This window comes from Cryptomeria japonica, chromosome 6 (genome assembly GCF_030272615.1).
Source record: "Cryptomeria japonica chromosome 6, Sugi_1.0, whole genome shotgun sequence".
Lineage (NCBI taxonomy): Eukaryota > Viridiplantae > Streptophyta > Pinopsida > Cupressales > Cupressaceae > Cryptomeria > Cryptomeria japonica.
In genome coordinates this window covers 404,208,516-404,226,696 of record NC_081410.1, presented here as the reverse complement: position 1 = coordinate 404,226,696, position 18,181 = coordinate 404,208,516, and the positions used below count along the sequence as shown (strand labels likewise).

Below are 18,181 nucleotides of genomic sequence, written 5' to 3'. Positions count from 1 at the left end.
AGAGGGATATGGAGAGGGAGAGGGAGAGGGAGTGGAGAGGGATAAGAAGAGGGAGAGTGAGGCATAAAGCTAAATATATAGAGAGGGAGAGAGGAAAAGTGGATAAATATAAGTGTAGAGCTTGATAGGGAGCTTTAGAGTGAGAGAAGGAGAGGACGAGAGGAAAACCAAACAAATATAAGTGTAGATCTTGAGAGGGAGAGAAGAAGAGGGAGAGAGGAAAACTAAATAAATATAAGTGTAGAGCTTGAGAGGGATCTTGAGAGGGATAGAAGGAGAGGGAGAGAGGGATCTTAGGGGAGAGATAGTGACATAGAGGAGGACATAATGAAGAGGTAGTAACATAAGTGTTAGAGCTGAGAATTAGAGAGACATGTCTAGAGAGATGTATGAAGATGGACAAAAAGAGATGAAGGGAGCAAGGGAAAGTTGAAGTGATAGGTTTAGATCGTAACAGAGAGAGAGGTACAAAAAAGAATAGAGAGAGATATGATGGTTTCCCAAATTTGGTTGCTCTCTTTAGTAAAATGCCTAAATTTCTTATTATTAATTACTCATTTAATGTTTCGAGTATTTTGAGATGATTGTTACAAAAAATCATGAAAGAGGCGATTCAAATGCAAAAGTTGTGAGCATTTGATGTTTTAGAAATGAAGGATGAATTCAAATTAATTGTTATTATTGTAGACACATAAAATTGACAATGAATATTTAATTAATTATGTCTTTATCGCATGGTTAATTTAATTAATCATATTAGCCTACCATTACCTTTAAATTAATTAAATTATACTTAATTAATATCCCCTTTCCACTTCTTCCAAATATTGATTTATTTCAATAAATCAAACTCACCTTTATGGAATATTCCATTTTTGTCCCTAATCCTAATTAGCTAAATTAATCCATGATTAATTAGGCTAATTTGGTGATTCCTACAAACCTATCATCCAGTCCCCTCATTATCCTAATTAATCAAAAGCCTAACCAATGTTAATATTTATTCAAATTAAAAATACTACACATCTACCCAAACCAACATGTGACTCCACATGTGACTCACAAGTCACTTCACATGTCCACATCACCTTTGACCAAGGGGTTCTCACACATGTGTGAGGATGCTCTTCCCCATAGAGTCACCCTACTCTTTCCCCTTTTGGCCAGTGTGCCATAAACTCTCTTCCACTAGCCCTTACACCTTTCCACAAGTGTTTTCACTTGTCATCTCTTTGTTTCTTCCAAGGTTGATCACACATGTGTGAGCACACATCCCCCTTCCCCTAGGACCTTTGTTCCTCCCAAGGTGGGACCACACATGTGGGACCACATTGACTTTCACCCCACTTCTCCTTGTGACACTAGTCACAAAGCTAAGCCTTCAAACCTAGGACCACATTCCCTTTCAATCTAAGCCCTTGATCCCCCTTTTAATCTTGACCGTCCATTTCTAGGCTCCCAACTCTATAAATTGAAGCCTCTATCCATCAATAAAAGATCCACTTTTTGATACATCCTCATGCTGGCCTTTAATCCACTTTTTAAGCATCCTCATGCTACCCTTTTATCCACTTTTTCATTGCAAACTTGTGTTGTCCTCTTGACATCATAAGCATCTCCATAGTATCTTTATCATATCCAAATCGTTATCCATACATCCTTACTTTTTAATGCAAATGTGAGCAATCCACACTTAACTCCACTCAATCTCCCACTCTTCATTTGACAACCTCAAAGCAATGTGGTTCGTGGAGACGAGGAGGAGAAGAAGAGCTAATGGCATCGAGAGTGTCTTGAGGGAAGTCTTAATGTTTATTCATTTTATCTCTCATATGCTTCTATGTTTAATCTTTCTTGATATCATTTTTAAGATGGTTTCGATTTCTAATGGTTTTTAATCTTACTAATCTTGACTTTAACCATTTTGATGCTTTTGAAGTCAAAATAACTTATGTAGCTAGTCATGTAGGATTCTAAGGGTCTCTGATGGTTACAAGGGTCAAAATAAATTCAATTGCACACACATAGACAAAATAAGATCAAAAGTCTCGAGAATCGATGGGGAAGTTTTTTGCATCTCCATTCACAAATCTTAGTCACTCGGTGTGTTAAGGTGGGTTGCCTGACAATTCTTGAGAACAAATTGAACTCCTATCTCTAAAATATTGTAAACCTTCAAAATGATCAGGTTATTGCAAAGTAATAACCTTAGACAATCATCCTTGCTCAAATAGGAACATGCATCTTTCATCTTGCATATTGCACAGTAGAATTTCATGTCAAAAATTTCATTGTCTCTAAGTGCATTTCTATTGATCATCACATCATAATAGGCTTGTATACTAGGGGCAAACTTTTTAACCCAATAACCCAAAAAACATTCGTAAAATCTCAAAATATAAAAAACATTGGGAAAAATTGTACATAATTAAAAAATCCAAAAACATCACAAAAACCAATAAAAAACATTGCAATCAACTGATTCTTGTTCACACAAACATTCAATCAGATGCAAAAACAAACTGAGCCTACAAATCAAATACTCAAACAAGACAAACTATCAATTAGTTTACAAAATGGTCAAATGCCTAAGCTAAACATCAAACAACTGCCTTAACAAGGATGCATCCTTCCTTACTACAAGACATGATGACACATCTTTTGGCAAGAAGATTCTTTGGTTGTTTGACTTTTGATAGTGCTTTTAACTTTTACTGATTTACATCATGTTCCTATGTCACTCAAGGATATCCACAAGTGATTAGAGTGGCCATGATGGTTCATGGTATCTTTTCTTTGTTTTTTGTTGCAGATTGTTCCAATGAAGTTCTGGGGCAAATACTAATGGTGTCTACATGGGAAGTTAACTAAGCTATAAGATCCTATACAAAAATACAAAGTCATGGATCACTATGGCTTATTGACTACATTGTATACCTCGACCATCAGTATGTGAACCAGAATGGAGGGGAATATTCCTTATCTGTAACAGGTGTAACTCTCAACCTTGGTTTCCAATATATCGGTCAAGATCATAACATATCCTACCATTGCATTTCATCAATCCATCAATCCATGTCGCTGCATATTAGTCATACATAGCTAACCCCCCTCACCCTCCCTAAAAAGATCATCATCACCGCATAACCTGCATCATTATCCATCTACTCGATCAAGCTATGTAGTCCTTGATCATCTAGGTCATCCTGTACACAACCACAAGTTGTTGTGTCTACCTTTTAAACTCAACTGTCAATTGGTCAACCAATCAAACACAATCCAAAAAAATAGTTACATCAATTGTCTAAGTCTCAACGGGTAATTTAACTCGTATACCTTGACTTCATCGGACAATTCAATCAATTGTATAAATAGTTCACTTTGACTCAATTACACATACTTTATCCTGTCCAAGTGACCAATTGACATCAACTATCATGCTTTTGTTGGCATTTCAATAAGTTTGTTAGTATAAGGATATTGAGAAGGTTGTTGGAGATTATTGATATAACTGATAAAGGATAATTACTGTTTTAATAATATTATTTTGTCATTGATGTCAAGAAATTGATTTTCTGATTCAGTATGATGTTGCCATATCTTAAGAAGTATGTTTTGATGAGTATAAAGATGTCGATAAGTGACACAGAATGAATGTGAAAATGAAGGGGAATAATAAGTTATTCAAATGGGCAACTATTACCGAGTTAGATAGTGATGAGATTTTGTTGTTTTGATTGTTTTGATATCCTATATATGTGTATTCAAAGACTGAACAAGAAGAAGAAAAGATTTCATGCCATAAAGCGAGTAAAGGTTTGATACTATTCTATGTTACCAAGCAAGGAGCTAGTCGGTAAACACTAAGGTTATCGATATCGGTTAAAGAAGGCAGAATGTCTACCGAGTGAAGTTCAGTATTAACCGAGTAACAACCGAGCAACAATAGAACGCATTGGATGAATAAAAGCATTATTAAATGAAGGATGCCAATGAGCTGGAGATGTATAGATGATTGGTATGTCGTGCAAGAAGTTTGTTGAGGATCTATGACAATGGAAATACAAGAGTCAGATCTACAGCGCAGATTGAATGGTCATAACCTAGCACAAGTACCAAGGAAGGAATACAAGTTTCAAGGCGAGATAAAACATTTTTCAGATCGAAGGATTCAATGAACCTAGTCAAGTATGATGATCTGATGGCTAAGATTGATCATGGGAAATGTGATCAAGGAGATTAAGCGGTTAGGAATTGTTTATAAATAAGGAATTGTTGATGAACAATGGATGCTGGCAAATAGAAGAACAGTGATGCTGCTGTAGTGATCACCGAGTACAGAAGATTAAAGAACGGATTGAGAAGCCCAGCAAGGAGAAAGATAAGTCTTATGACAAGATTATCTTGAGTACATTGAGCACATAGAATCTGCTTTAGCATTTCAGATGTGAAGTTGTAGATATATTTTATTACTGTTATTTATTCTGTAAGTGACATGAAATCTCTTAACCAAGTGGACCTAACAGTCTTATTTGTAAATCCTCTAGCAAGGTAACATTCTGAATGAGTGTTTGAAATCCTTTGACAAGGTCACTTCTAACAAAGTGAAGATTCTAACAGATCTAAGGAAAATCCCTTAACCGGGTCACATCTAGCAATGTGTTTATGTAATCTGTAACAGGATTGGCTTTTAATCGAGCATACTCTAGAAGGGTATATTTCTTAGTGGGTCCGAAATCCCATAGTGGTTTTTCCCTATTTGGGTTTCCACATTAAATCTGGTGTTAAATGTGTTGTGATGCTTTAAATTTGTTAGTTTATGAGTTTGAATGATTTACAGTCTAGGTTGCATATTGAAGTAAAGGCTACCGAGGTTGAATCTGATGAATATATTGTAATGGTGAGTTTATATGATTCACCCTCCCCCTCTCATCTTACTAATAGCTTTGACTAAAATTGGGGCAATTCAACCAATAACTCCAGATTGCACCAACACTATATTTTGATCAATTGCACAACATCACTCAAAGGCATCACAACATTGCATTTGCATAGTATCTCTTGCATGAGCTAAGGGTACACATTGGCTTATCATTATCCTTTTTCTCTCACCATTCACTTTCATCCTATCGCCATCTCCTTCCACCTTGTGATGATGACCTAATCCACTATTGCGAATCCAAATATTCTCACCAGTCTGAGCTTTTTCCCATCCATATGAGCTTACCTAGATTTGCGCATAATGTGTTAACCAAATCCAAACAGAGATCCTCTTGACTAGCGTCTCTCCCAGACAGCTTAATCTATTTCCTATCATCAATCTATCTTATCATTAGTGCCCATCGAGATGCATCCTTCCCATGACTGGCAACTTATCCAAATCCATATTCTACTATTGGCAAGAGATGTTTGTTGACCACGTGAGTCATTTTCTTGAATGATCTTTTTGCTTTGATTTCATTTTTTATCCTAGGCCTATATCTATTCATAGCTGCCTTGATCTTCCTATATCTTGGCATGTCTGGGTTGGTGTACATTGGGGCATAGTTTTGTGGTATGGTGTGTTTGCAGTTTCTCTTATACGATCCAACAAGTCTCACATTTACCCATCACGGGTGTTTGTGAACTTGTGTACATTGAGATAACCTATTGTTTGTGAGTCTAGTCCACACATCAGATATTCACTACATTTTGATTCCTATAATTAATAATGTCAATAATCCTTTGCAAATTCAAACATAGGATTTATCTCTATATAATGCATAACAAAAATCCCATCCTTTTCATCACCTTCCATTTAACCCATCATATCCTCTCTCATTCCATATCCCTGTTTCACCTCAAGGCTTTGATTTATTCAACTTTCTTATCCCTCCCTTTTCCCTTTCATTCTTTATTCTAATCCATTTCAAGAGTGCACCCATGTTCTTAACCCGCATGTCCTCTTGAGGGGGCATACCATGGCTCCTTCGTCATCCTTCCTCAACCCACCAGTGACTTGGGCATCATGCTACTAGTCCCTATCCTTTTCTGTCCACCAGATTTTGTTCTTCTTTGACATGTCATCACTTCATGTTGCTATATCAAAGAGGGGCAAATATAGACACATAAAATTGACTAAATTAATATTTAATTAATAATGTCTTTATTGCATGGTTAATTTAATTAACCATATTAGCCTACCATTACCTTTAAATCAATTAAATTATATTTAATTAAATCCCCTTTCCACTTCTTCCAAATATTGATTTATTTTAATAAATCAAACTTACCTTTATGGAATATTCCATTTTTGTCCCTAATCCTAATTAGCTAAATTAATCCATATGATTAATTAGGCTAATTTAGTGATTCCTACAAACCTATCATCTAATCCCCTCAGTATCCTATTAATCCAAAGCCTAACCAATGTTAGTATTTATTCAAATTAAAAATACTACACATCTACCCTAGCCAACATGTGACTCACAAGTCACTTCACATGTCCACATCACCTTTGACCAAGGGGTTCTCACACATGTGTGAGGATGCTCTTCCCTATAGAGCCACCCTACTCTTTCCTCTTTTGGCTAGTGTGTCATAAACTCTCTTCCACTAGCCCTTGCACCTTTCCACGAGTATTTTCACTTGTCATCTCTTTGTTTCTTCCAAGGTTGCCCACACATGTGTGAGAACACATCCCCCTTCCCCCTAGGACCTTTGTTCCTCCCAAGGTGGGACCACACATGTGGGACCACATTGACTTTCACCCCACTTCTCCTTGTGACACTTGTCACAAGGCTAAGCCTTCAAACCTAGGACCACATTCCCTTTCAATCTAAGCCCTTGATCCCCCTTTTAATCTTGACCGTCCATTTCTAGGCTCCCAACTCTATAAATTGAAGCCTCTATCCATCAATAAAAGATCCACTTTTTGATACATCCTCATGTTGGCCTTTAATCCACTTTTTAAGCATCCCCATGCTACCCTTTTATCCTCTTTTTCATTGTAAACTTGTGTTATCCTCTTGACATCATAAGCATCTCCATAATATCTTTATCATATCCAAATCATCATCCATACATCCTTACTTTTTTATGCAAGTGTGAGCAACCCACACTTAACTCCACTCAATCTCCCACTCTTCATTTGACAACATCAAAGCAATGTGGTTTGTGGAGACGAGGAGGACAAGGAAGAGCTAATGGCATTGGGAGCGTCTTAGGGGAGGTCTTAATGTTTATTTGTTTTATCTCTCATATGCTTCTATGTTTAATCTTTCTTGATATTGTTTTTAAGATGGTTTCAATTTGTAATGGATTTTAATCTTACTAATCTTGATTATAACCATTTTGACGTAATATAATTATTATTGTTTTAATAATAATATAGAAACACTACTCATTCCATTACGTACAACTCTGAATCACCTTTCCAACACCTATAAAAAATCAAAATTTCTATAAGAAATGTAAAAGTTATACGCATTTTACTAAAAAATATTTTTCTAGGATTTTCAAAACAAATATCCATTACTAACATATATTTATTTGTTCTAATATAATTTTTTCCCTCCACTTTTCTCTTGCGATTGCTTTGGTATTTGTCTTGGATATGCCAAACCTAGAAAGTCAACACAAATGTGTTTATAAGTTTTCCTTGGTTTTTAAGACTTTGCCCATGTGGCGAACAACTCTTTTTTTTAACTTGAAAATAATCGAACGAAAAAGACCTTTTAAGGAAATTGTCAGATTTTCACCAATATAAATTTTGCCTTATTTTAAATTTAATAAATAATTATTATTCATTTTTTCCATACATTGTGATTAAAGTCTTCATTGATATGTTGATTGGAAAACATCAATAACTTTCGAAGGATTTCACATTTTTTGTATCCAAAAGATGCACCTCATTCTATGCTTCGCATACTATAGGATTTTAAAAAAAAAATTATATATTTTTGACCAAGTTAGAATGGTCAAAAATACAAGTTTTTTTTTTTTTTTTAAGATAATTTTAGTAAAAAGTCCATAACTACTATTTACTTAGCAAAAAATTACAAAAAATATGTGTCACATCTAGACACGTGTCCTCTACTTATATTTAAAGTGGCATGAAAAAATATTATGTTTTTCTTGTACTTAGGTTGGTCAGACATACACTTGCTTTTCATCTTTTTTTTTCTAAAAATTTAGTAATAATGCATTGAAATTTCAAGTTTTCACCAAATAGGTTTTATTTAAAAAATAACAGCAGTTGCTTAGAAATTACATTGAATTTTCTACAAATTCTGTTCTTACATATTTTTAAAATTATGTTGATAAATTTTTTAAATTTTCATGTCAATTTGCTAACTGTGTTTTTTTGAGTTTTCATCACCACTTAAGGGCCTAGTTTGGCCCCTCATGATCCTGCACATACCCAGGATTGAAACCAAAAACTAGCAGTGCTTGGTATCAATGGTGCCTCTAGGTCAAACTTATGGGTAATGTCATCATGTTGAACTACTATGCTTATAACATAACAAAGCTACAATAACAACATTTGTGGCATCATCCCTTTAAATCACTAGGGAGAAATAATGAACATTTAGAAGTTAAAATCCAAGGGGTGGAAAATTCCCCTTGGATCGAAAATCTAATAAGAGAATTTTTCTTAATCAATCGACATCTGCAACAAAATAGTAGAAAGCTCCATTAGGGTTTGGATACGTAAAATGTTTTTTAATATTTTCTTTAAATCGTTGAAGAGTTTTGTGAATTGATAATGGTTTAAGGGCGACGCGAATCAAATGAATTAGGACTTAGATGAAATTGACAACAAACAAAAGATCACTATGGACCATTATGCTTATTTCTCAGCATGGGTAACAACCACAAAGAAACTGTCCAGGACAATGACCCTAGAAAGGGTTGTACCCACTATATAGTTTACATTAAACCTAGTTAGAAAATAAAACTACATATATATTATGCCTTGATCTCGTGCTGAAATGGTGTATGTAGGCAGTTTAGGGATAAAGTTATCTCTAGTACGCAGAAATTCGTGAATGGGCTTTAGGGTTTGCCTAAAGGAAATTGTGATGACATTATTTAGGTGTTTAAGATATATATAGTGGTTGGAAAACAAATGGATAACTCTAATTTAAGAGATTAAATATATTCAATGTATACTCAAAAGGAATCTCAAATGGATTCACTTGACTCCTCAAGGCTTTAGGTTGGGTAGACAAACTATTTGGGACAATGACCCTAGAAAGGGTTGTGCAACCACTATATAGTTTACATTAAACCTAGTTAGAAAACAAAACTACATATATATTACACCTTGATCCCATGTTGAAATGGTGTATGTAGGCAGTCCAGGGAAGAAGTTGTCCCTAGTATGCATACATTCAAGGATGGGGATTAGAGTTTGTTTAAAGGAAATTGTGATTACTTTATTTAGGTGTTTAAGGTATATATTAGTTAGGAAATAGATACATAACTTTGAGTTAAGACATTAAATATATTCGATATATACTCAAAAGGAATCCCATATGGATTTGCTTGACTTCATGAGGTTTTAAGCTAAATTTTGAGGTGAGATTCAAGCTATACTATATTTTCACATACTCCTAAGGATGACGACCTTGGTGCACTCCTGGTAGGGAGTGTAGTCTTTAGAGAGTGACTTAGGACCCGAATAATCTCGATGAGTCGAGGTCTTTGGCCATAGCATTTCCTATTCTTTATGAATATATGTTGACCCCATTTGGGTAAATGCCTATCCTAGATGGATAGATGAACTTATGTCCCTTATAGACAATTGCCTAACTAGTATGGTTAGATGCCTACCCGGTTTGGGTAGATTCCTATCTTGTATGGATAGAAGTATTTGAGTATGCATTTGAATCAATCATATATTAAAGTGATGTAAAGAAAAGTGAAATTTTGGGGTTATGGAGTATGGTTATTTACAAATTTTCCTTCATTTCTCATATAATTATTTGGTTAATATAGTAATTTATCATTTCCTCCAATAATTAAATGATTTTAATTGTTAAACAATTTTTTAATCTATTTAATTTACTTCATTTCTATGCATCTATTTTATTAAATAATATTTTATTATTAAATAAAAATGTTTCCTATTTTCAAATTACTCATTTCCATTTATCTATTTTATAAAATAATATCTTACTATTCAATTAAAATGTGAACTAATTTAACCATTCATAATTTCTATTTCTATATCTTAAGTTTTCATTTAAAAACTTAATCTTCTTCCTAAATTAACTCTTCGTTTTAGAAACTTTGTTCTCTTCCTTCAATCAAATCAATATTCAAATGGAAACTTTATGTGCATTGATTAAATAATATTTTTTATTATTAAATTAAATAAATCAATATTTAAATGGAAACTTTATGTGCATTGATTAAATAATATTTTTTATTATTAAATTAAATGTCTCTACATATCTTTTTGACTTCTATCTAAATATTTATTTTGGAAACTCATTTTATCTCTTTAGTTAACTATTCTTCTATTTCACAATCTTTTTCTCTTCTCTTAGTTAACTATTCATCACTTCATAAATTTTTTCTTCTCCCTTCACTTAACTCAATCTCTAAGTAGAAATTGAGTATGCACATTCATTAATCACTTAAAATGAACAATCTATCATTATCTTCTCAATTGATAACTTTCATTTTTAGTTTATTTTAGTTAACTCAACCCCTCATCCTCATCTCTATTTCAACAATCTATAAATTCGTGCATCAATCTCATGGCTAATCACAATCTTTGAATTATCAATGATCATAATCTTATTTTGTGCTTATGTTATATTCTAAGAGCAACACACCTATGAACACCCATTTTCAAGGTCCGATTGAAGAATCAACAATGATGGACAAGGTTTGTGCATGAGGTAATAACATTTATTTACTATTGCTCCATGCATTCCCTTGTTGTATGTCAATTTTATTATGTCTTAGTACATTGTCTTGCTAACAATCTTTCTTATTATACAATTTGCTTATAATTTTTTGTGCATGCTTGCTTGTTGCTTGTGTGTTATCAATTTTTGCATTTATCATAGTTTTTGCATTCTATTGCCACAAGGACATCATGATCTTCCATATCACGGTGTTGTAAACCATTTGTTTACATTTGATCATATGCTTGACTCATTGTCATCTTGGTTCCTTATATTTAAGTGCATAATATCAAGTATAATATTAAATATAGGTTGTTTATATTATTGCAACATGATGATCATCCACCCTGTTTCACTTATAGATACTCCTTTTTAACCAACCTCTTCCAAGCCCCTTCATCCGTTGTCCTTTAGTCTTACCATCCATTTTGAGAGCACACCCATGTTTTTCAAAACCACATGTTATTACGAGGGGGGATACTTAACTCCCATCCTTGTTAGTGATTGAGGCATCATGCCACTGATACTCATCTTTTTTTAGCCACTATATTTTATTTTTATTTTATACGACACTTTTCACAATTGCTATGTCCTATAAAAAATCGAAATATGTAGATACCTAAATGTGTTCATATCTAACCACACTTGATTTTATCCTTATCTTAACAATTAATTAAATACATATTCATTATTTATTTAATTAATTTATTCTCCACATTTTTTCTCACCTTATTCTAATTTTTAATTAAAAATATATAATTTAATTACATCAAAGGCATATTACACTCATATATGGATGCAAAAGCGTTAATCAATAAAAACTTAAAGCATTTGATTTGATGTTTGTGTGACACTTTTTTTTGATCAACGATCACTTTTGACTAGAGCTATGAACCAATGAGGACACATTTTTTGAGGGACCTCATCCTTAGATGTTGGGATTAACCCCTAGGCCAGAAGTACTTCCTTATCACTCCAATCTACTCCTTATCTCTCCACTCGCTCCTTATCTCTCCATTCTCTTTATCTTTCTATTCGCTCCTTATCTCTCTATTTTACTCCTTATCTCTCCTTGTTCTCGTCCTTCCATTTTGCAACACATCAACTACCGTTGGTATGTTCCTTAGCCATGTTTGCATTCAACCTGCTTTTGGAGAATCGAGGTATTAGCACCTTTGACACTTTATAATCCAACGTGCGGGGGCCTATCATCACATTGTTATATGGCATGTGGGGGAACAATCTCCATTACGAGCCAACGCTAAGTTAGTTGACATCGACAATACATACTTTGTTGCTATGTCAATGACCAACATCCTCCTACCATTACTCGTACTTTGAAACTACCAGCGACAATTATTTTGACATCGACAAGCATCAACCTACATGGGACTCAAACCAAAGATCCATTATCAACAATGGGTTTGCAACTACCATTGCACTACGGGGTGAACCTCGACGCGTTTGTGACACTTAAATTCATAAAGATAAAAGAAATACATTTTAAATATTATTTTTTAATTTTATATTAATTTTAATTATTTAATGCTAATTATATCTTCACTTCTACCTCTCAAATACCACTCACTCTAAGGTTAATTGATTAATCAATTTTGTCTATTTCCATCATGCAATGAGTTAACTTCATAATTATCTCAATCTAATGTTAGTAATTATGGGAGATTGAAAGTGTCCTACATAAGATCGACTTTTTTCTTAAAGATAAGGATAACATTGAATATACAATAATTTTATAATGATATGATAATATAATAACAATATAATGATATGATAATATAATAATAATAATAATAGTAATATAGTCTCAATTTTTTTTTTTGCTTTGGTCAAGAGTTTAATAGAAATATAAAAATCTAATATTATTATAGTAATTTGGTACTAAATGCTTTTTTTTACCTTTGTAAAGAGTTTAATGAAAACATAAAAATATAAAAACAAGAATATATTAAAACATATTAATATAATCATATATTAATAATAATTTAATATTAATATAATCCAAGGGGTTGAGCTTAACTGGTTAAAACACTGGGTTCTCACCGTGGAGACCCAAGTTCAATTCCCAATAGGGACATCTGAAGCAGAATTCTAAGCTGTAACTCTTGGCCTTCCATAGGATGGTGAAGGTCTTGGGGTCAATCTAATCAAACATAATAATAATAATAATAATAATAATAATAATTCAAAGATATGTAATGGGGATGGGGCCCCCTACTGTGTCCCCACTGGTTCATAGCTCCAGTCAAAAGCTATTAAGGCTTTGACCAATTACTGATAAAAATAATAATTTAATATTAATATAATATAATAATATAATAATTTTTTAAGTGGAATAATGAACAAATATGATATTTTTAGTGTACTTTACCTATATTCCTCTAAATATAGGTATGCTAGTTTATCTTTCACTTTTATCTCCCACTTTAATTAAATAAATACTTATTATTTATTGAATTAATTTATCCTTTCATATCACTCTTTTTCAATAATTAATTGAATAATTTTATTATTAGTTAATTAATTATTTAGAGTCACATGACTAAGACTTTGTTTAGATTCATTGAATCTAAACATTACAATAAATTGAATCTAAACATTACAATAAAAGCCAAACTAATTTTTCATCTCATCCATCTATTTTACACTACATCTCCAAATCTCAACCATTCACACAAGGATATGCCCTAATATACAACTTAAAGTTAACCCTTACACTTCACATGCCACTTGTCACATGATTACAATTTAAATCTAAACTCTAATCTTCAATCAATCTCAACCATTTACCAACCAATCAATTTAGGCCCTTGATTATGTTAGTGTAGGTTTGGAGATGTGGCAAAATACTTCAACTACATTTGTAACTCCCACCTACTCATAGGTAGTTATCATACACACTTTCTTTTGACTTGTTGTGCCACCTCTCATAACCACTATTTTGTCATTTCCTAAGTGGGTTATGGGCTAGTTGGGTTTTTCACCCTCTTTCGACTTAGCGTACCACCTTTATAACTCCTTTTTTGTTTTCATGTAAGGAGGTTATGTCACGTGTTTTGACATTTACCAAGTAGTTCAATGATACCTTAGTGAAAGTATTGAGAACCTTCTTAAAATTCTTTTTCTCTGTCTCTATTTTTCTCTTATTTCAAAATTATTTTCATTCGGCTTTTTTGATTTTCAATCATTTGTTATTTGAAGTTGTATGTGATCTATGACCAACATTAGATTCTGACTCGCTTCTCGCTTCTCATAGAATCTAACATGGTATCAAAGTCGTGTTGTCTGACATAGTTCATTGTTTTTTTAATTTTTAGAGAGATTTGAGACTATTAGATAGTTAATATTTTTCTTAAATACCAAAGGGGGTGTTGTATAGGTTTTTATTTTTTATTTTTATGTTAGGAGGTATTTATTTTCCTACACATTATTTAAGCTTGTTTAAGTTATTAAGAATGGTTAATATGTAGACGTGTGACAAAATACTTCAGTTATATGTATAACTCCCACCTACTCATGGGTAGTTGAGTTACACACCATCTTTTGGCTTGTTGTGCCACCTCTTAAAACCACTATTTTGTCATTTTCTAAGTGGGTTATAGGGTAGTTGGGTTTCTCACCATCTTTCGGTTTAATGTGCCACTTTTATAACTTCTTTTTTGTTTTCATATAAGGAGGTTATGCTATGTGTTTTGACATTTACAAAGTAATTTAGTGATAGCTCAGTTAGAGTATTGAGAATCTTCTCAAAATTCTCTTTTTTTGTCTTTATTTTTCTCTCATTTCAAAATTATCTTTATTCAACTACTTTTATTTTTGATCATCTATTGTTTGGAGTTGCATGTGATCGATCACATCAGATCTTAACTCGATTCTCACTTATCACAAAAACTAATAGATTTTATTTTGGAAACTGTATAAAAGAAATACCTCTCACCTCATTTGAATATTCATTTTTTTCATGCCTTTATCCTACATTATTTTTTAATCAAACCTCATTTTGACATCATGCCATTGGTCTAAACAACCACATCCCCTCTCCCCCAACCATCCCCAATTATAACATCAAAAGTAGCAAATCAAATAAAAAAGGAGCTCAACCAAAGAGATGAAAATATAATATGAACAAGGTAAATACAGATTTCATCATCTCATGATTTGTGTCTTTTTATCATTTTTATCTTCAAAAACATTAAATAAATTGCCTTAATAAATACAATTAACCCTCTACTAACTAAGCCATGACCCCTTCCACATTAAATAAATGTAAAATTCAATATCAATCTTAAATACAATAACCTTCAAAAGTATTATTTAATTACAGTGCACAATACCTTATCTAGATCAACTTCAAGAGTCTTGTCCCAATTGAACTGGTTTGGTGCACCTTAAAGAGGGTCGGTACCTTAGGTGGAATGATTAAACCATCATTTTGGGGACTGTGCAAGGGTCAGAGAAATCAGAACTGTGTGAGGATCATAAAGCCAATGAGCTGTACTCAACGTCTCCTTAAAAAATAATAATCTAAACGGGCCGTTGTACACCGGTAATGATGAGGAGGAGTTCCTCTAAAACTCCACAACCAACCTTAAACCCCACCCATTTTGCCTCCGGGACTGTTTGGAAACCGTCGGTGAAAAGCAATTTATAGGCAAATACCATCTCCTTCAAAAATGGGGAAAAAGGCAAAGACCCATCCCATCGGTACGGCCGCCACACTTGTCAGCGGCTGAAATCTGGGATTTTGGGATTCCAGACCAGTCCCTGATGGGTCCCATCTGAGCAGAGGGGAAGATCTTTATTAATTGACTGTAATTAATGAAAATCGAGGATTCTTAATATTCGCAGGGAATTCGGAAAAATTGAAGCTTAAGCGGGAAAATAAATTCATGGAATGGAGAGGGGCATTAGCTACTGGATTATAACTGTGATATTAACTGTGAAATTTCTTCTTCCGCATCTCTTTGCCTGCGTTCCGTGGCAAATTTGCTGGATCGGGGCCTTCTGCAGCCGGTAAGTTTCTATATTTCTGCTGTAAAAGTATTAATGCTTTATTGACTCTAACTTAAATGCTGTTTTTAATGACCGTATTGCAGTTTCAGGTTTCATTTCTATTTTTGGTTTTCTTTGTGCCGTACTGCAGTTTCAGTTCTCATTTCTATTTATGATTTTCTTTGTGCTTGTCTTATAAGTTTAGCAGTAAGGGCTCCATTGTGGCCCCGAAACCGGGCGCTTTTGTTTTATGTAATGCTCTTTGGGTTGTTGTGAGTTGCCGGGATTGAGAGTATAGATAAGTCCAGTCCAGGTAGGGCAAATCTAAGCATAGGCAGAGAAAATGCTGCACGGTAGATAACCCTCGCCCGACCTTTACATGGCCTCAATGTTAAATCTTGCTATGTTAAAGTTCAAGCATAATTTATATCTTGTATACCTCAACTGAACAATATATAAGGTAAGCTGTGAAATACTTGCTGCATATAATGTTTGGATGAGGGAGGGCTTATACCCCAATTGGTACATCGCTTGAACAAGTTTTGCCTTTGTTTTTCATGTAACATGGGCACACATTTGAGAATGGCTTATATTTTTGGGTACAGTTGAATCCCTTTTTGTTGTCTGGGAGACTTGAATTTCAGTAATATGTGTCAAATTGTCTTTTCATATTTATAGTTGGCACAGAATTGATCGTTGCTTGTTTTGAGTAGGAGAACCCCTTTTTGTTGGCTAGAGGGACTTGAATTCCAGGAATATCTGTCGCAGTGGTGTTTACCAACCGAACAAGCAAGGTTTCCCCGAGGATTGAACTTGGGCCGGCGGTCATAATTCCCCACCAATTTACTGCACACATTGATGTTAGGGTTTCATCAAATGCCTTCTCGTGAGCGGCCATGGCGGTGAAGATATTGCTTTCGAGGAAGGAGGAACAAGTAGTGTTCCTATGCACATGCGCACTGCAATCTAAGCACGATAAGTTGTGTGGGGTGGTCTCATATGCTATAAGCTAACCTGCATGCTAAGCACAATCAGGTGCATAGGGTACTGACCATCATAGCTGCACATGTCAAACATATGGTTTAATGATGTTTATTTACAGATTTGTAGTAGTTTGTGTTATGGGGCATTCTCTATCAGCTCATTGTATTTGATTTTTAAGAAATCTTTCTTGAAATATTCTTGGCAAAAGCTTCACTGAATTACTCATGTTTTCTTCTGCTAAGTTGCTAGGTTTGAAGGGATTCCATTCACCAATTGGACTTGCACAATTGTCACAATAATATTAACTTTTAAATCTAGTGGGTGGCTTAGGATGGAGTCCCATGGGGGTGCATTAGGATCTATTTTCAAGGAGGAGGGGTCTCATAAAAGGAAAAAAAAATTGCTATAGGGTTAATCGGAATCTTTTCCTAAATAATAGCAGCCCATATGTTTTAGATTTGCAAATTTGAGCGGGTGGAAAATGTGGGGCTAAAATTCTTTTTTGGGTGTTTTTTCGTGTTGTTGATCATTCATGGCATTGGATGATGTTTGAAGGGCACTTCTTGTTAAGGAAATGTAAGATTTTCGAAGGGAAAAGCAAGATTTTTTTTAGATTCGTACATGAAGTTATAGTCTTCCACAAAGCCATTCAAAAGAGAACATTACAGATTTTAGAAGAAAATAATAGGAATGTAGAATCCTCTAGAAAATAAGAAGCTTCTATATTTTAGATCTTGTAAATCTATATGACTCTGTTCACCGCAAATAATACTAACGTACATTACATTGGATTGAATATAATGAAAATTAGATTAATATATTTTTTCATTAAACCATTTAACTTTGTTTTATACTTTTTTTGGCCTTGTTTGGCAGCTGTTCCATTTTTATTGTTGTTCTTGGGCTTGTTTTTACATGGAATCAAAGCTGAGTTAGAGCTAGAAATCTTCCAATAGGGTTGAGCTATTGCTGGATTGATATTTGTTTAGCTAGATAATCTTTGAAGTTATTTAATCGATTGATTTGAGGGCATTTTTTTTAATGTGGATTTTACAAATGAAAGTTTCCCAATCTTTGACAAAAGCGGTTTTGCAGATTGCAAGATTGCAATCAACAATGCTTTAAGAGAAAAGACTCTATGGAAGATGGTGAATACAAAATTTAGAGAACCTGAACAAAATGAATACTCTTTCTTCTCTCTTAGCATTTTGTCTTTATCTCCTTTCTTATCCATATGGGCTTGCCATGCTCACTATCTTTGTTAATTCAATTTGTTCTCCAATATC

At 33.7% G+C, this 18,181-nt stretch overlaps 1 protein-coding gene across 2 annotated transcripts in view; it reads left to right on the top strand.

Annotated features, from left to right (window-relative positions):
- The first annotated feature begins 15,446 nt into the window (after nucleotides 1-15,446).
- LOC131065841 (uncharacterized) overlaps nucleotides 15,447-18,181 on the top strand; it is a 69,155-nt gene continuing 66,420 nt past the window's right edge. The window contains exon 1 of one of the 2 annotated variants that reach the window (XM_058000481.2): nucleotides 15,447-15,932. The gene's annotated coding sequence lies outside the window, so the exon portion shown is untranslated. The remainder of the gene's footprint in view (nucleotides 15,933-18,181) is intronic. The other variant, XM_058000482.2, reaches the window with a different exon arrangement.